We start from the raw sequence: 21,192 nt of genomic DNA on the forward strand, positions 1-21,192 counted from the left end.
ACACGAAGGCTATTTAGCAGTATAAGAGTAGAGGGAAGGCAACTAGTCATCACCACCCACTGCCAACCCTTGGACTACTCTTTTACCAACGAATAGTGAGATTGGCTGTTACATTATAACGCCCTCACGGCTGAAAGGGCGAGCATGTTTGGTGTGATAGGAATTTGAAACTGCGACCCTCAGATTACGAGTAGAGTGTCTCAACCACCTGGCCATGCCGGGCCCTATCATGTGTTAGTCAGTACTTTCACATACGACAGAATACCATAACGACAGTTCAGAAACCGTAGAGCTTTATGAGTACTTCCCCTGTATTATAAAGCATTTTTTTGAATATTTATTGAAGTACAGATTATTCTAATAGTTTGTTTGTTTGTTTCTTTTAATGTCACGATATCTGCGATAGTCGTCCCTAATTTATCAGAGTAGAGACTAGAAGGAGGACAGCTAGTCATCATCACCTACTGCCAATTCTTAGACTACTCTTTTATCAATGAATAAAGGGAATAACCGTCAGATTATAACGCCCCCACTTCTGAAAGGACGAGCATGTTTGTTGGGACAGAATTTTGATCCCGTGACCCTCATACTGCCATATTGGACCATTCAAATAGTTATCGTCAATTACACTTTGTCATGCAATAACAGTATCAGACTTTTGACACTACATATTATCTTTAACACTACATTTTTATTTGATCCTTTAGGGTATTTCAAGAATAAGACGAGTCTATAATAATATTTCAACCAAACTGTGTTCTTCGTATCCATTGCCGATGATATTATATTCAAACACAACAATTGTTATCCCAGTAGTTCATGTGCATAGAATTTTATGAGTAAGTATTTATTGCCAAGTAATGTAACAATTAAAGTAAGTTTCTATGAGAAAGTTTTCTGAGAAGTGTTCATGTATAACTTTAAGGTTATTTCAGATATTATTAATATACAAAACAATAGTCTGAGAACAAATTATATATCTCAAAGTATTCTAAACATACACGTACTGCTGACTTTTCTAATAGAGTATTCTACGCACTACTTATGTACCCAAAAGTGTTATAAGCACTATTTATGTGAAATGGAGTATTTTAAGATCTAATCTGCTACAATGTGTTCAAAAAGGTTCATACAGTTTTAACTTTCTAATATTTTTAGTTGAATAATCACTTAAATTATTTAAATCACTTCCAATTAAAAACGGTATTAATAGAATATGGAGTTAAGAAATTATAGCCAAGCTTTATAAACCAGCTAACTGAAGATCGTCCATATCAGTAAATGTTGCGACAAGTTAAACATATCAGATCGAGAAATGATATAAAGTGTGATTGTTTAAAGCATCAAATAGTTTATAGTACGATTAACTGAAGTATCTATCCCAACATACAGAGTCGCGAGTTCAAATCCTCGCTAATATAATAAGTTTCACTTCTTCAGAAATTTTCTAGCTTCACATAATGGTGTATCGTGTTTAAAAAGAGTTTCTTTAGTTAAAACCTCTCCAATTAGAATTTTTATCAAAAACAAATGTCATTTACGTTTCTGATCTTTTAAAGTAAATAAACATAGCTCGATTTTTGTCATATTTTCTCTTTAATAATTAATGAACGGAAAACTGAATTATTCGAAGCTAGGTTATTTAGTTGGATCTTGTTTAACTTGTAAGTTTTTGTGTTCTTTACCACTTTCGCTTCTCAGAAAAAAATATAATATATTTAAAAGTTTCAACTGGTATATTGTGTTTTAACATCTAGGCATATATCTCATATTACGTTTGAGTATATGAAGCTCTTTGCGTTTTGTTTTGTTTTTCTTTTATCACATATACGAGTATTTTTCCTTTATTCTGAAAACGATTTACCACTTTCATAACAACAGACGAGTATTGTATTATAATAAAACAACTCGAAACGACAAGCGCCTTCTTTTGTCTTATACACGAACCTTTTTACGAATCGGTTTAACAATAACATAATTATTGAAAATAAAATGAAATATTTTCGTACACTTGTTCATAGAAATTGTTTGGTATAATTGGTGAGAACACTTTAAAACGTGTGTATCAGATTATTCGCCTGATACATGGCTTTACATGCACGATCTACTTTATACAAAATCAAGTCACGTTATCTCTACAATCGTACACTGATTAAAAATGTTGTTATCTTACCTGTGCGTTGGCCAAAGATAAGGATGGGAAATTACAATTCATGTTGAAGTACGGTTGCTAAAACAATAATAGAAGAATAATATTTGAAGAAAGGAAGAACATGGAAGTAACGTAATGAGGGGACCAGGCATGGCTAGGGGGTAGGGCGCTCGACTCGTTATCTAAGAGTTGTGAGTTCGAGTACCCGTCATACCAAATATGATTGTCTTTTTAGCCGTAGGGGCGTTACAATGTGACGGTCAATTCCACTATTAGCTGGTAAAAGAGTAGCTCAAGAGCTGGAGGTGGGTGGTGAAAACAAGCTGATCTCCTTCTAGTCTCACACTGCTAAATTCAAAACAAACAAACTGAAAATAAAAAAGAAGCCAATATGATTAAATAAAACATAAAAAGAGAAGTCACATTAGGAAGGGAATGGAAGTATTTGTTTACTATAATACAAGCAGAGATATATTAATCGAAGACAGAGAGATAAAAGAAAACATGCTTTTTAGTGTACTTGTTTGTGAGCTTTTTATGAAAAAGCTTTTTAACAACAGTAAGCGAACCATGAACTCTCGGAATCACTGCCCAAGAACGCTTACCATTTGGCCACGCACAGCCTTACTTGAATAATAATCTTTACACAGCAGAACGCATCAAGCCATCCAAGTTTAGCAAGTTTTTATTTTTACATGTGATTTACTAAAGCCTTGTTACTTTATTAAAATAGCGAGGATACAACGTACGATGAAAAAGTAATTTCCTGTTCATGTTTTCATTGTAAAAATGGCTGTCTTCTACTCACCACAAGTTATTAGGTTAGAACTTGTTTCTTTTTCGATTCAAAATGCTGGTAAACTGTGCAGACGATTCGGTTTTCTTTCCATATTGACAAAACGGAATATTCAGGAGGCTAAAAATCTGTTAAGAAAGGCTCAGCCATCTATGAGCAGTATCGCTGTACTGTACTCTCTATATATAAAATTGAACATTTGTTGTAGCGCGAGAAGACCTCCTCTAGCTGTATTCACATTGCTACATGTGTGTGGATAGAAGCCCGATAAACAGTTCCGATAGAGACCAAAGAAAAGTTGCACTTTCTGAAAAGACGGATTACATTGGCGCACTATCAAATTTTCCACCAGGTGGGGTGGACAATGGCGAGCGACAAACGTAGCATGGCTTCAAAAGCGGTGAGTAGGGTAAACAACAAAAGCCAGGCGTTACCCAGATGTCAAACCCCATCGCACAAGACTTGCGATGCGCGAAAAGCGACATGTGTTGATATTGGGTGTTACATCAGCACCTATTATAGTGTCGACACCCCACAAACGCTAGGCCTAAAGTCTCAGTTCACCCGTCTCTCTAGTGATCCGCTTGCAACCCGAGTATCACCCGTCCAACAAAGCAGTGGCTTGTTATTGTCACCGTGCAGCATGGCTCGATGGGACGAGTTTTGTTATTGTCAAATTTGTAGCGACACATCGCAGTCTTACTAAATGCGTCCCAAGGCGATGAACAAAAACACATGGAACTTTGGGTTCCTATAGATTGTCTGTAACAATATGTAAAAGGAATATTTCCACCATTAAATAATTCAATACAATGATGTTTTAGAAGACTGTATTGTGTTGAGATAATTAGAAGTCCCATATATTATGTATTATCGTAAAATAAGGAACTATAATAGGAACATCAAAAATATTTTTATTTCTCTTGAAATAAAAAAACTTCTAGAAACATTTCATTTTATAGAATCTTAATTTGTAATAAAATAAATATTATATATTTATTAACCATTTCATTTTTATTATTACAAAAGATCCCCGAAATAAAAACAGAAATCACATTCAAACATAACAATAACTATTTAGAAATTTATGTCAAAATTATCAATACAGTATCTGACTCAACATTGAACAGTTATAAGTTTTAAACTAATTATACGGAAAAGATAAATAAGAATTAAAAGCATGGAACTCGAGTATTAAAAACACGATAATTAGTATTGAGAACATTAGCAACAAGTATTAAAAACACGATAATTAGTATTGAGAACATTAGCAACAAGTATTAAAAACACGATGATTAGTATTGAGAACATTCGCAACAAGTATTAAAAACACGATAATTAGTATTGAGAACATTAGCAACAAGTATTAAAAACACGATAATTAGTATTGAGAACACTAGTGACAAATATTAAAAACACGATAATTAGTATTGACAACATTAGTAGCATAGCGTATTAAAATACTAACTATTCAAAACATTGATCAAAAACTGTTTATATGAAACATCTGATATAAGATAATAGCACAGATGGTTTTTACCCCTACTGATTCAACGGTGAGCTGAAAGGCTTATAAGGCTAAAATTTACGGTACGATTTCTGCGATAATCACAGAGCATATTGTAGTCTTTCGATAGATAAACGGTAAGGTTATTGACATACAATGTTCAAATCAGGGTTTGATCCACCATGGTGGACAGAGCGATAATTATGAAGCTTTATACTTCAGACAGAACAAATAGATTTAACACTGAAACATTCTCCCGCTAGTACAGCGGTAAGTCTACGGATTTACAACTCCAAAATCAGCGGTTCGATTCCCCTCGGTGAGCTCAGCAGAGAGCTCGATGTAGCTTTGCTATAAAACACACACTAAAACAAGTATAAAGAACACTCAGTGAGTAAAAACTATAAAACTGACCACTAAATAAAATAGGGAGAACGTTAGAATTAAAAGATTTAACAGTAACTACATGTATTAAAACCCATGAAACATTGAAAACACTATAAGTTAAAACTAGTTATGAATATTTCATACTAAAAATAATAATTATAAGCATTAGAGATGAGTAAAAAATTGATAAAACTATAAAAACGCTGAAACAAAACTATTAAAACTGTAGAAAATACGTTCTAATACAATTATTAAAGTAAATACGCAGACTGAAAATAGTAAATATAAACCGTAGAGTCCTGGCGTGGCCAAGTGGTTAGGGGCGCTCGACTCGTAATCTGAGAATCGAGTTTTCGAATCCTTGTGATACCAAATAGGCTCGCACCTTCAGCGGTGGGGGTATTAAAATGTTACGGTCATTCCAACTATTCGTCGGTAAAAGAGTATCCCAAGAGTTGGTGGTAGGTGGTGATAACCAGCTGCCTTCTCTCTCTCTTGTCTTACACTGCTAAATTAGGGACGGCTAGCGGAGATATACCTCGTGTAACATTGCACGATCTTCAAAAACCAAATAAATGAACCGTAACACCGAATACAAGTACTACAACTTAAATATAGATATATATTAGAAAACAAATTAAATGCGCTTTAAAACACTAAAATTAATAAACATAAATATCTAAAGTAGTTATTAAAACTGTTTGCTTTAATTTCGGAATGTGTTGTATATGTTTGTTTACGCTTTGTTCTTTTCATGTGACGTCTTCTTTATGGTTGCTGTGATGTCGAAGTTACTGTTGTTGAGACTTTAGATAATAACTAACATCCTTGATGACTTTACTTTTTTACTAAGGAGAATGTTCATTATTCATCAGGGTATAATAAAAGCATTAATGAAAGTCTCTTCGCTGCTATTAATAATACCTTTTGTTTAGTTAGTTAGTTATCACCATTAGATTCCAACTATGAACATAGGGCCGCAATCGCTTGCGGATTCTTCAACAAGTATTTAAGTGAGTAGGTTGTTAGCCCACTGCACCGATCCGTCTCTAATTTACCAGTGTAAGACTGGAGGGAAGGCAGCCAGTCATCACCACCCACCGCCAACTCTTGGGCTACTCTTTTACCAACGAATAGTGGGATTCACCGTAACATATAACGCCCCCACGGCTGGGAGGGCGAGCATGTTTAGTGAGACGGGGATTCGAACCTGCGACCCTCGGATTACAACCTTTTGTTTAGAAGTAGGAAATTATAGGATAAACAACGTACAGTTTTAATGTAATTTGTTAATTTCTTCCACAGTCCAATCATTGCTACATTAATAGTTTTACAGATATACCAAAAAAAATAAAGATTTCTCTTTTTGAAAGCAAATGCCTAGCTATAAGACAGTCAACCTTCTTGAAGTTAAACAAAGCATGGCATTATTTTCAGGTATTGTTAAAACATATCGGTCATTAAATGTTTCACGTATGTTGTATTTTGTTAATTCTGATTGAGGCTATTTTCCCAAGCCTTTTTTAAAGTAAATAATCAGGTATTAGATGTCAGTGTATATAGATATCAATCACACATCACAATCGAAAATGTCATATAAATATATATATATCACATTATGTCTCCGACAGAACATCTTTAATCTCTTCTGTGGCCTGGCATAGTCAGGTGGTTAAGGCGTTCGACTCGTTACTCAAGGGTCGCAGGTTCGAATCCCCGTCTCACTAAACATGCTCGCCCATTCAGCTTTGGGTGCGTTATAATGTGACGGTCAATCCCACTATTCGTTGGTAAAAGAGTAGCCCAAAAGTTGGCGGTGGATGGTGATGACTAGCTGCCTTCCCTCTAGTCTTACACTGCTAAATTACAGACGGCTGGCCTATATGGCCCTCGTGTAGCTTTGCGCAAAATTCAAAAACAAATCAATCTCTTCTGTTTATAATAATCTGTTCCAGTAAGATTTGTAATCCAATGTTCCGTCTTTATATCCTTCCTTTTTATATTTCATGGAAAAACTATTTTACTTTAAACACAGTCATCGTTTTCTTTTAAATTTATATCCAAAATGGTGAAAACGTTGTTAAATACCAGCACTGGTGTTCTTTTAAAATATATATCACAATAGACGATCAGAGAAATAAAATATATGTATTTAAACAATTCTATAACGTTTTACAAGCACACGATGTTAAAGGTTTTCTTGTAATCCTGTCGCTGCAATTTGTTACCCAGTGCAATTATACTTTATGGTATGTATGTCATCGAAGCTATATTGTCGAGATACACTAACTTGTTTTACGGAGAAGTGGAAACACGCGAACATTACTGGATTAATGTATCAATGATGTTCTTAAGAGCAACCTTTCCTACAAGACAGAGACATCATAAGGAGCATTTGCATATTTGTGTCCCTCTACTAAATCCTTAACATCAGGGACACAGCTAACGCTCTTGCTTTAGTTCTGTGATTTTACTGTACATAAAATCAAATACGTTCGTTACGTTAGTCAGATCAGAGAATATCAGCAATCAGAATACTTAATCCTTCAGTTTCTTCCAGAAATTTCGTAGCAATGTTTAACATCAACTAACTTACACGTTTTGTTAAACCGGTTGAGTCGAGATAAGATAAAGGAAGCAAGTTAAATGATGGGAAAATGTTCCTGTGAGTGACTTTACGCAGTTTTCCCTACAGCAAATTGGTTGTTACATCGTGTTCGCGAACTCTTCCTCTGATCACCATTTAAGAACACGTAAATGTAGAATGTTGTTTTGGTGTTAACCCTAAAAGTTGATAAATTTGAAATGTAATTGAGCTAAGTCAATATCTCGTTGAATATTCCATTAAATTAATTATATTGTTTATGTAATATATCGAGGATGGTTAAACGCAAAATATCGATTTCATTATGAAGTTCAACATTAATGAAAATACTGGTTGTATGCGAGTCTCAGTTCAAGAATGTCAGATGAACAGAAATAATCAACGTTTCTATGATTTTTTTAATTTCATTGGATTTGTAAGATAAATCACAGGCGGTACATTTTGCAAACGCATGAGATATTTTAAATATTCTGAACAACTAAATTTTACTTTGATTTTGATACAGATTCTGATATTGGCTAAGCACGTGTCTATAGTGAAATCGTTTCAGTTCAAGTGACATGACATTTTTTACATATGCTTTTGAAAATGTTTAGAGTACTTTCGCAAAGAAATGGGTACTAGAATGGTATTAGTTGTCAAATTAAAACAATTAAGGCAGAAATAATGGCTTATTCAATAAATGAAACTATAATTTTTATAGTCCGAGTTTCATTCTTCATAATTATAATCTTTTATAGGGCTTTGTAATTTTCATTGATGGAAACTATCGTCCCATAATTAACTATAAAAGTATCATAGCTAATCTCTCGTGAGGCTGTTGCTGACTCAACCACATCAAGAAAAACAATATTCTCTTGAAGGACTATAAACTCAATAACATGCTAACATTAAACACTCCTATTCATAAATCATCTTCAACCACGAGTGAAGTATTTATATTACAACTTTAAAATAGTAATTATATCATAAGTTATAGTGGACAGATAAAGCCACCTAATTACTACCTATTATTTCAGCATTTAATTTCAAATGAATTGGTTGTTTTCAAGCAGAAACCTATAACATGAACTCTGTAGGTTGCTCCCATCACGGGTACCGAAACCCAGTTTTTAGTGTTATAAACCTTCAGACTTACCACTGAGCCACTGAGAATAATTTCATATTATTATCTCAGCTACCAGAAAGTTGTTCTGTAACTCTTTTACCTTCAGTTTAAGAGGTAATAACATTTGTTGAAGCAGGTCTCCATTATATAATTATTATACGCTTGAAGACTTATTACTCTTAGCACGTACTGTAAAAATGTTATGACATTCAACACAACACTTATTCTCATTCATGTTTCTAGAAACTATGATTTTAACCCTTAATTTGAAATGGCCTAAATAACGATTAGAACACTTAGCAGCTAATTATTATTCTAATCTTTAATCTGAAATGGTCTTGATAACAATCAGAACGTTAATAACGTGGTGAGGACTAACTGATTACTTTTAATATTTAAACCTAAATGGTTCTATCAGCAATTGTCATACAAATTTATTACCTATTTTGACTCTCTGTAAATTGACTTATTTACACCATAGGTTATTATGACAGTCAGAAAACGTGTCTCCCTGTTGTTTATATTTTGTATAAACGGCAATAATGATTTTCAGAAGATTAATTGTTGTACCTTATCTCAATACAGTATTGTTTATCTTTATTCTGTAACTTAAAGTGGTTATACCATCTGCCAGAACATTGTTTATTATTAAGTGTTTATAATATTATGACGTTTGACTCTCAGAGGGAGACATCCCAATACTAATTGTTATCTATTTTGTCTCCAGAAACCAGGTGTTTTCAACCCTTAATATAAAGTCCTTATCTTAATCAACCACTACGATATATACTTCATATTTTTTTACTACTTTTAGTCCTCAACTAATAGGACATTGATATCGTTTGAAAAATTATTTCCGTTATCAGTATTTTAAATTATAGTTGATTTTAACCTTAAAGACATAATAGCCATCAGAATACTTGTTGCATGTTAAGTGTATCTAGATGCTGATTGTTTTTAATACTAAATCACATAATAAATCGTAAAAACAGTTATGTTTTTAGTAACTTTCTAAATCTCAAGCAAAACTTCAACCATTAAACAGTAATTGATTGCTCTCTACAACTGAATAATTAATATGTTTGTATTTAATCTGAAATAATTACAAATTTCAATCCAATTCACGCCGAATTGTTATCACACAGTTTGTTGGTATGAGTCTCTCTTACTTATTACTACGTTTGGCATATTCCAGCTGGCCTGAAGGACCCTTATGGAGACTGAAAGGCTTAATCACCACTGGATATATCAGATATACTGTTGTTGAGGTAAATTATTATACACACTTCTTTACTTTAACTGGGAATGTTTTACGAATACGTACCACAAATAAACAGGCCAGCTACCAAAACATTGGATTTTGTTTAAATAAAATTTATATACTTTTTTCGTTATCGAAAAGTAAGCATATTCCCAAAATCATGAATCCGAAATTTCAAGATTGTACTGTTTGAATCTTACAATGAAACATCTCTAAGTTACAGTTTATACAGATAACTGAAGCTGTTCTATTAGAACAATGAAATAGAATAAGTCTCATAGGACCCATGCCGACATGCATTGTCTGGAAACGCACACTCATCGACAAGCTGATAGATAAGATAGGTCCTGGCTCCAGATAGGAGGGCTGATAAGGGCTGGCTGCCACTACTTTAATATGCAACGTGGAGACCTCAGTCCATTATATTCTAACCCCTCTGGACCACACTTAGGATGAGTGTACAGCTTTTATTAAAAGCCTCTCCCTAAGACAAATTTGTACTCCAAGGAACCGCAATTAGAGTCCCCTCATTTGTCAATAGATATTCTGAAAAAAATGGGTTCTACTACTGGCACAGAATAATTCCTATTTGTTAAACTCCTCTTGCTGGAGAATGACTTTGAGATTTCTAACTGCTGTTAAACAATTAACATTCTTAAAAGATATATATATATATATATACGTAAGTAAGCTTGTATTTTTGAATGGTGGGAAAAATTTTAATACAGAAAAAGTGAGAGAGTGGATGGATACACATGAAACTAAAGTGCAACTTGGATAAGACCTTTTTTTTTACTTCTCTTAACGTATAAATGAAGCAATCCATCATGAATTGACACACTATATCTACCACGCTTTAGTGTTCTAAATTATGTACATATCAAACTTGGTTTCTCCTCTGATTTCTAAAAAGTGCGCGGTAAAGAAGAAACTTGTATTTCGTAGTTTGAAACATTTTAGCAAAGTTTTGTCGCACACTCAGAGTATGTTCCTAACCAAGCCATGATCTATCGTCCCTCGAGATTATGCCGGCGATTTTTAAAGGTTCGAAGCGAATTCATCAAAATGCCATTTGTCATCATTTATACCGCTGACATGAAAGAAACAGCCTTGATAACATTTCTAACAATTTTTTCTGTAAAGGTGAACTGACAATACTTTTTAATCCTCACAATATTTTTTTACATTAACCAACTCCGAGTTTCCATTTATATAACAGTATTCCATGTATTAGTAACACAAATCAGAGTTTACGCTTTCTGAAACACCACTCATGTATGAATTATCTTTATACACATGTTTTATTGTTTGGTTAGAGAAGATCTACTGAAATTCTTTGATGGTACTTCCGTTATATGCATAAAGCAACACGAAAACTAAAGTGGATATCTTGACCTAAACTTAGGGCATTGTATGGTTCACCGAGTTTTATTTCCATAGCTCTCTGCTTATTCTAATTAGTGTGGTCTAAATAATTATTTTCTTTTGAAATTATAGAAATAAACAAATACAATTTAACCCTGATACACTTTCTTCACTGTCTATCTTTCTTTTACATAGGCAGAAACTAACTTTTATAAATTTAGTCATGCTCCACCCTTGGGTGTGTGAAAGGTGGAACTCACTGGGATGTTTATTTTTGAGTAAGTTATAAAATACTAAATACAGCTATAAGCGTTTGCATTTTCCGACACTAACTGCTGCTTTAAACAGTATTTTATTCAGATCTGAGCAGAATAAACACAAAACGTTACCCAATGGTTCCTGATTTTGACACATCCTATATTTCAAGTTACGTAACTGCTTAGTGTAAAAACAATAGAATATTTTTATTAGCTGTAAAATTAAGCTAATTAGGCTTAAGTAGTTTACCATATTTCAGAAGTTGTTAAGTTCTACGTTTTGAAGTAGAAAATAAAGAAACCAATTATATATTTACACGTATACTTAAAAATTATCGTAAAGTATTTTAAAGTACCTTAATTCAAAAACTATTACTCGTAAGAGCGACTAAAACCGGTTTTTAAACTCTTTCGTTTTCTCTTTGGTCAATTAGTACTTTTGTCATTCTGCTTAAGCGCTCGTCTTCACGTGCTTGCGATGGTTGATATGAGATTTTCACACATTTCTCCATTACGTACAGATTTTTAACAAAACGTTATATGTACTTTTACACAAATGACTCATTTTCATTGAAATAAGGTCACATTTTGTTATGGTTAAAATGTTAACAACCACTGGCTATAGATTTCTCTAGACCAATTGCGACGTAAGCGTCTTATCGATCGTTCTAGAACTCAAACATAATAATGAGAACATGTTCATTTTGATAAACGAAATGATAAGTTGATCTAAGTAAGATTTTTTTTTCTATTCCCGATTTTTAAAAAAATCTTTACGTTATATATATATATATTTCTACAGAGTGTTGTAAAAATCATAAGTCTAAAATTACTCAAGAAATTAGATTAAATTATTTTTTATAGTTGTAATAAAGAATTAATTACATTATTGACGATACTTTTCTTTGACTCATAAGTTATTAGGAATACAATAACAATAAAATCGTGGACCCATAAACAGTTTAGAAAGTCTATTTAAACTCAAATATTGTATCGGTGACTGTCGTTAACGGTACATAAACGTAGTACGGCAACATAAGAAATTAGTTTAGCTACGTATTGAAAAACATTAGAAGTGTTGTGACAAATCTGTTAAAAATTATATATCTTTTCATCTGTGAGTTGAATGACAATATTATTTTATTAACCACAATCCCCTCTCCAGTTACTCAACGATAAATATTTCAACCTGTGCCGCTAAAATTCGGGTTTCGATACCCATCGTAGACAAAGCAAAGATAGCTCATTGTGCTCAATACTATACAAACCAATAAAACCAGCCACAAGTGAATCTGGACATATTTGAAACACTGATAGAACTTGTAAAAAGTGTGTATATTATCACACCATGTTCATGAAACGCTTTCAAAAATTTTTTTTTCAAATTTGCTCTTTACAATCATAACGTATTTATCTGCTTATTTGAAATTATGTATATAATATTTGGTCATTTCAAACTGTTCCCTCCCATTTGCACAATTGGTGTGTTTGTGGACTTACAACGCTAATAACCGAGTTTCCATACCCGTGGTGGGAAGAGCACAAATAGCCCATTGTGTAGCTTTGTGCTTAATTTCAAACAAACAAACGAACAAAACCAAAATAGTTTTGCATGTACAAATGTTCCACTTTGCTAGTAGTAATTACGTTATGAACAACTATTATTTAACTAATTACTTTAAATGTGGATATTCACAAAATATCTTGCCAATTTGATAAACAAAGGTAATAATGTAATTATCTACCCCATACGTTCGTTGTTGTTTGTTGTCCTATTTTTATTTGTACAAATGGATCAAGAGCTACAATTTGGGTTTATTATGTTTAATGAGAAAGGCTCGTGGTCTTCACAATGAAGACCAGTATAATAAACTCCATCTAGATAGAAGTAAATCATTCGCACCAGGTTTTTCTCATGTACTGGTCATGTCATTGGCCATTCTTCTTTTGGTTTATCTTGTTGATAAAGAAGGCCTTATGTTTTTATAATAAAATTAAATATTTTAAATATCAATACAATAAGCTTCATCTAAATAATTTTAAGATAGATATTTCGAGTCAGTTACAGAGTTAGTGGCTCATTTACAGTTATAAGAATATTTTACTTAAACCAATAAACAACTACTGTTCAACAGATCTAATAAACCTTCTGGTTATCAAATTTTATTGTTTCTTCGGATCGGTAGTGCACGAGACAACAAGTTTTAAACACAAATATTGCTGACCTTCCTTGGTGTCTTCTCATTTTTGATATTTCAGGTGTTTGAAACCCCCCATTAATGAAGGAATGAAATTAAAAAGGGAAACACAAAAATATGAAACAAAAGTATAACTTGTAAATAATTTTTAACTGAATTTCAGCTACTTTAGCTAACTAAGCATTAGAAGGCCTTCACATCAGTAGAATGTCACTGCTAGGCACAACCCCCTTTCATTTCTTCGGTGTAAAATTCTAACTATTAAACATTCAATAAAGTTAAAATAAATTTCTACTTTTTATACCTTTTTAAAGTCTATACGGTGGAAACTGTTAATCAACCTCTAGTGACCAACGATTATAACCTCCTTGGTTGTTGGTTGTTCTCCAGATGTCGTGCAAACTCCTTCTCTAAGACCATATGAAAGAGAGGGAGAAAAAAAAAACATTTGAAGTTGCATATGAGTAGAATCTAAGAACCATCATCTAATTTTTATATATACATATATATATAGGGTACATGGCTTACAGGAGTTGAGAAGGCAGGAAGCGGATCTACTTGAAATGAAAGAACTTTCTTTATCTAAGCAATAAAGTTTCTACTTTAGGATATCATTTCCTAAGTAATCTTACTGTATCATTGTTTTTAAATGTAAAACATGAATTACTTCTTTCGCTACCGTTTTGTTCTCAGAGTTTTGTCCATGCTTAATGGGATCTTCTTTACTTATGTCTACCTACTATATTTTTACACCTATTAAATACTGTTCCTCCTATTTAAAATCCTTTTTCTTTGCTATTACATATTTTGCCATTATAAACACGATAATAAATGTCTACTTAATGACTTAACATGACAAACGACCAGAGGTTATTAGTCTTTTAAATTTATAAATGATTTCCTACATTCAGATCACTTATTCCATCATCAGCGCATTGATTTTTGTTTCATTCATTATAACCTTCTCTAGGAGCATCATTAGCTATTCAGTAGTTAATAACTGGAAGTGACGCTTACTTTTTTATACTGTAATCAATATTTTTCCTTTCTTAAAACCACTAGCTGGAAAAAGTTGTGACATTTTAATCTACTTATAAAAAGAAATAGATGCATAACAGTTAACCCTTCGTAGATGTATCAACTTATATGATAATGAAAACATGTAATTTGTGTTCGAAATTCGATGTTCACTTAAATGAAAAGTAGTACATGGTTATATACAGGAAGCTGCAAGTTGCTATGAAGATAGATAAATTTATTTTGGTACAAACATATTATCTGTTAAACGGGTAATATGGTAATTTGTATCCCACCAGTGGCACAGAGGCATGTCTGCGGACTCACACCATTAGAAACCGGGTTTTGATACCCGTGATGGGCAGAGCACAGATAGCCCATGTGTGTAGCTTTGGGATTAATTTCAATCAATCAATCAATTGTAATTTGTAATATATTTCTCCTACTGTAATTTCTTTAAATATAAAGAGTAGCTGAACATCGTTTGCGTGGATACTTGAGTTAAAATGTGTACGTGCAATTGTATAATACTAAAAACATATGCATTACACATAACTGCAAGTTTTGAAACAATAATCAGTGATGTCGAGAAAACCCACTTGTAGAGAAAAAAATATATATGTAAAAACGGCTCGTTTGGGTTGAGAACTTTTTTTACGTAGAGGAGCGAACAACGTTTCAACCTTCTTCGGTCATCGTAAACGAGCCGTTTTTACATATATATTTAACTGCAAGTTTGCTCTCACATCGCTAATGTCTTTAATATATTTCACATTGACTTTCTTGACTTTCAAGAACGTTGACTTCAAACATTCTGTGAGTTGAGTAGATACTTCTTATAAGCTTGATTTGTGTGTGTTTCTCTTTCGAAACCATACGTAAGGAACGCTATGCGCGGGAAGAAAATATTATAGAAGGCTCCAGACCTTTACCTCATTTCAGAGTGAAAGGAAGATAAGACCAGTGGCTGTTTATCTTAGAAGGACAATTTAACGGTCAGTATAGGACTTATAAGCCTGATAGATGGACGGCGGCAGTCGTGGAGCTTATCGCAGTAATATTAACGAGATCAAACAGAGTTTCTATCTCCTCTCTGGCTATTAGTGAGTCGTTGAAAGTCAAAAGTTATGCGCAAGCGTACAACTACCCTTTTCAATACACGGCTCTACAAACTTACTCTCGGAAGGTTAAATAAACTTTGAAATAAGAAAAAAATGTAAGTTTACAACATTTATCTTGTTTCTTTCTTAATTTCTTTTTATCTGTTAGTCGCCTGTATATTACATCATTATATATACATACCAAGATATTATATTAGGATACTTATTCAAAGACAGAAATGGAGAAAAGCAAGAGGTGTTCACTTGACGTGGTTAACGTTAAATAACACATCTAAATACAGAATAAAATTTTGTTAATCATTTCAGTGCACAGTTGTTGTTTTTTACTTGTGCGTTAGATTTTCCTTCATTGCCATTGAATATAGGAAGCAAAACAGTTATATAATTTCAGCTTCTATATGAAAGTCAGTCAGTCTGGCCAAATATACATTTAACACACTCATGATTAATCCTAAAAGTGTTTGAAAAGAACCTGAAAAGTCTTATTGGCTAGAGCGTAAGTCCGGAATTGACATAAAGTCTTCATATTGTTGCAACTGTCTTACTTTATGTTACTAACCCTTAATGTCGTAGAATTAACGTTTCATCAGCCACACTGAAAATGATTTTTATGACAACAACAAGAAAATCAAAATTATAAAATTTAAAATTTATTAATAATTTTGTATCGTATTTATGATAACGTATTTTCTTAATCTTGATTAGTTCTAAGTGCATGCAAAGAAGAAAACATTTGTATTTAAGTACACTTTTATATGGGTAGAACTTGTTCTGGGTGATATTAGTCAGACATACAAGAGAGTATATTTGGTTTCGTTCTATACAAGTAAAACGTATTATGGGTGATATTAGTCTGACATACAAGAGAGTATGTTTCGTTTCGTTCTATACAAGCGGAATTTATTCTGTATGATGTGAGTTTGATACAAGAAAATATGTTTGTCTCTGGTATATAGTTTTCTTATGCAAGCATAAGTTATTCCTACAGTTCAAGACTTAAGAAGTAAATGAACAGTAGATATATTTTGGAAGTTCAAATAAATTCGTATTAATTAAATCCTACAATTTTCGTTTATCATTCAGCAATAGTTTCACATCATTTTTAGCGGGCCTTTATACTAGTTCTATAACAAAAATGAATTGGTTCATTGCTTATATACAAGTTACTGTTTAGAGATAATTTAGTTAATATGCTAATGTGTGAGGTATTGCTTCCAAAGTAGAGGGAAAGTAAAATAACCTAGACTAATGTCAGAGAAAATGAAATGACAAAATTTTATCTAACGTTTGACCTGATGTAACCGACTTGATTTTCTAACCAGGGTGAACAATACAGTAACATTTGAGTTTCTAGTCAGGGTCATTAACGCAGTAAAATTAATAACAGTGATGATTCTTTTTATTGAAGGGATTGAACACAATATTTGTATAAAATTTCAATGAACTAATGAAACAAATCCCTCTTTTGTGTGTTTCTATGACTATTTTTCCCTGATTGTCTCGTTTTCGCTTTACCATAGAGGGAGTGGCTGCAGTTTAACTGCTGGACCATTAACAAATTTCATGTTTGTATTCTAATAAAATTACTTAAAGTCAATAATCGTGTCAAGTTTAGAATCAAAGATAATTTAGAATGTGATAGCGTAGCAAAATTAGTATCGATTAAACTTTACAGAAACATAAAATTCCCTTTTTCCTGCAATACGAATTATTTAACGTGTACGTGTAACGAAAGCTTATTACCAAAGAACTGGAAAATTAAGTTCCCATTATTCTTTGTAAACCGAAATGTTTTCACAAGATTTGCTCGTTGCGGTTAGTTATCTTCTTTACAAATTATTTTTCTATAGAAATCAGCATTACAAAAAAAAAACTTTTTATCCTAAACGCGAGAAAAATTTGAAATCAACCAATGAGATTGTTTTATTTAACGATGCAATGCAAATAATGTGTGAATAGTATAACAAATGCTTCAAGTCGAGAAATACTTTGTTAAGATAAATAAAAAACATATAATGGTAATTGTTGTACAGAAAAGACTAAAAATAATAAATATAATCTTCAGCAATAGCTAAAACTTTATTAAAGAGAAAAATGTGATCAAAAACGAAAAGTTCGTTGGTATAAGAAATGAATAGAACCAAGAAACCATTGTTCAGAAGAATTTCATTGAAATGTTTTCGGTTCTTGTGTACCTTGTTATTGTGTCAGAATAGCTGTCAGTGGTAACTATAGGCCTTATGAACAGTCTTACGGCTTGGGTTTGAAGAGGACTTCACAAAGACCCTAATCCTTCTGAAATCTGATCTGTATTCATCAGGGTAGTAGAGTGACAGATTTTCTGTGTAGCAATATTATTAGTTGTCGTGGCAACAACAGTTACTTTGTTGTCGTGACGACGAAAGCTACCTGATATCCTACCACCCCTAACAACTGGTAAAAATAAGACCTTCTAGGAGCCACTCAGTGTTTTGTTGAGCTCTTACATGGTATGAAGGGCATATCCAAGTGTTCTAGTAGCAAGTTTCCAAACATCTCAGTTTTTTTTAAAGCTTTTTCAAGATATCTTTAGACCGAAGTATCTCATAGTTGGTCTTATTATGCAAATAGCGAAGTTCAGAAGAGTTCCACGCTAAAGCCATTTCTTCTTGAATAGTTTTGCTCTCCCTTTTCTTTGTGTGTTCAGATGTGACCCAGACAACCACACACGGATTTGACTTGTTCGTGCTAAGAAACCTTAACCTGGTGTAAAGTATTTTAAAGACCACCTGAGAGACGTGTCGCTTTGTCCGTTACACTGCAGAGCATTATAGCTATGTTTTTGTTTAAATTCCTTGAACAATACTACTAAATTAGAAACAATGGTTAAGATAATCTGGTTTATTCCCATAAAAATAACTTTTAAACTCTAAAACTTTGTCATAAATAAATATTTTGAAATTAAACGTATAGAAAAAAAACAGGTTTCAGATTTCCTTATCCTTAGTCTTATGGCCCAGCATGGGCTCGTGGTTAGGGGGCGCTCGATTCGCAATCTGAGGGTTAAAGGCAAAACTGAATGTGATGATGATGCATGTGTTGCGTTATTGAAGTGACTCGCAATTACGAATAGTGCATCATTTTGCTGAAGACATTTCCTAAAAATCCAGTATCTGTTATGATGTACACATCTCCACATTTAGTAGGGAAGAAGAAGGCTTGCCTCAAATGTGCACAGCCTATCGAGAACATGGTAACACATCTGATGATCTCGGGTACCTGATTGCACAGTTAGTTAAGTATGGCGGATCTATAAAACAAGTCAATATTTTCAGAGTCAATGAGAAGTTTTGAAGTGTCGAGTCCAAACCTGCCTAACAAAGTTTTATTGAAACATATTTTATAATTCATATTTCTACATTTGATATCATTTGTCTGATTTGCAAATAAAACAAAATAATGTTCAAACTTACAGTTTTGTGCAGTTCTGTAGAGTCTTGCTTGTAAACAACAATATACGTTGTCGTATTTTCCTTTCCATTCCAAAACATAGTCTAGGATTACATTTGCTAAAAAAACTAGCATCTACTGAGTTTCGTTTCTTGTGTGAAATTTCCTTCCTATTGTCTGGGCTTTATTAGTACAATTTTTATCTCTTACTAACCTTATACAGGTGGTTGAATACAATATTCATGAAACGCAGCTTTCTTCAAACCAACATACAATATTTAAATTCCATTGGATAAAAGATATTAAAACTATATTTCAGTATATGATGAATAAAATTTTATGAGAAGCAATTATGATATGTAGCGGAAAATTTAAATAACTAAAAACTACAGATCCATGAACATTTAAACGATATATTTTGTTAAAATATATTTGTTTTAAGGATGTTGAAAGGTTATTTTATAATAAATAATCAACTACTTCTTCGTAGGCTAACATAGTATGGTGAGTTTTCTCTGTGTGATCTTAATCAAAGTAAATAAATGATGTTTTAAACTTTCCACTATGTTTAAATAAATTCCACTCTTATTGTTCTAGTATTTTCTTGTACTGTATTCCCAATATTTGTGTTTATTCTATCTTTATTACTTTCACTCACATATGTACTTAAACAAAATGTTCTAATTTGGTTTTAGTTATCTCTAAAATTCCATTTTCTTTTAAACCTTTCATGATAATGTTACTTTCTTTGTCACTATTCTCAAAATCTTCCATCTTCTTTTGCAGGCTTTGAATTTATATTTTCCTTCCTCAAACTGTACTTCTAATTCTTATATCTTTATTTTAATTCTTATTACTGATTTTCATCCAATTCTTGTTGTTGTTTTTCCTTTGGTTTAGTAACTGATGACTTTGGAAGTGTCTTCATTCATTTAAATTCCCGTCATAACAAACATGTTCGTCCTTTCAGCCGTGGGGGCGTTATAAAGTTACGGTCAATCCACTATTCGTTAGTAAAAGGATATCCCAAGAATTGACTGTGGGTGGGGAGTACTAGCTGCCTTTCCTTTAGCCTTACACTGCTAAATTAGGGACGACTAGCGGAAATAGTCATCGTGTAGCATTGTGCGAACTATCAAAAACAAACCTTAGTGTGATTAAAAAGCACAGTTCTCATTATGGTTTATTATTCTTGTCATTCATGTTTTTGAAATTCAACTTTTAGACACGACATTTTAGCAGAATTTCCAAAATTATTTGCATCTTATAAGAACGATGTTTCAGATCTCGTACTTTTTTAAAACTGCTTCTCCCATCGTTGACTCTTTCGTGAATGACAGTCATGTTTACCAACTATTACCTTACACGAAAATTTTTATTGCAAAGTTGTAACGAAAAACAGTGACATCAGTCTTCAATCACGTACATGGACTAAGTTTCCAAAGACTTTTTACTGTACGTAGGCGCTGAGTTCCAAGCCCGTCTTTCAGCATACCAAGGAAACTAAATCTCATTGGAGCAGCATTGCACAGGAATTACTACGATTTCAATTTCATTAGCCACCCTTTTCATGAAAGCAACTATTGATATGGAGCTGCAATGGGAGCTTGTGAATATTTCTGAACGTCATATGTTTATCTTTACGATCCAGATCCACTGTTTGTTTGTTTTGAATTTTGCGGAAAGCTACACGAGTGTTATCCGCGCTATCCGTCCCTAATTTAGCAGAATGAGACTAAAGAGAAGGCAGCTAATCATCACTAGCTACCAACAATTTTTGGTCTACTCTTTTACCAACGAATGGTGGAATTGTCCGTAACATTACAGTACCCCCACGGCTGAAAGGGTGAGCATGTTTGATGCAATGGGGATTCGAACCCGTGACCCTCAGATTACGAATCGAGCGCCCAAACCACTTGGTTATGTCGGATCCAGATTCAACGTAATTGTTTTTTGGGTGTCTTTTCTAACCATTGTCCTCATTTTGCA

The 21,192-nt window shown here is 33.0% G+C and overlaps 1 long non-coding RNA gene across 7 annotated transcripts in view; it reads left to right on the forward strand.

The window, feature by feature from the left end:
• Positions 1 to 21,192, forward strand: part of LOC143247749 (uncharacterized) — a 114,417-nt gene that overhangs the window by 47,696 nt on the left and 45,529 nt on the right. Inside the window, exon 2 of one of the 7 annotated variants that reach the window (XR_013026704.1) lies at positions 708 to 839. The exons of the other annotated variants lie outside the window; for them this stretch is intronic. This is a non-coding gene — a long non-coding RNA (uncharacterized LOC143247749). The remainder of the gene's footprint in view (positions 1 to 707; positions 840 to 21,192) is intronic. 7 annotated transcript variants of the gene reach the window in all.

The sequence above is a fragment of the Tachypleus tridentatus genome, chromosome 1 (assembly GCF_004210375.1).
Source record: "Tachypleus tridentatus isolate NWPU-2018 chromosome 1, ASM421037v1, whole genome shotgun sequence".
Lineage (NCBI taxonomy): Eukaryota > Metazoa > Arthropoda > Merostomata > Xiphosura > Limulidae > Tachypleus > Tachypleus tridentatus.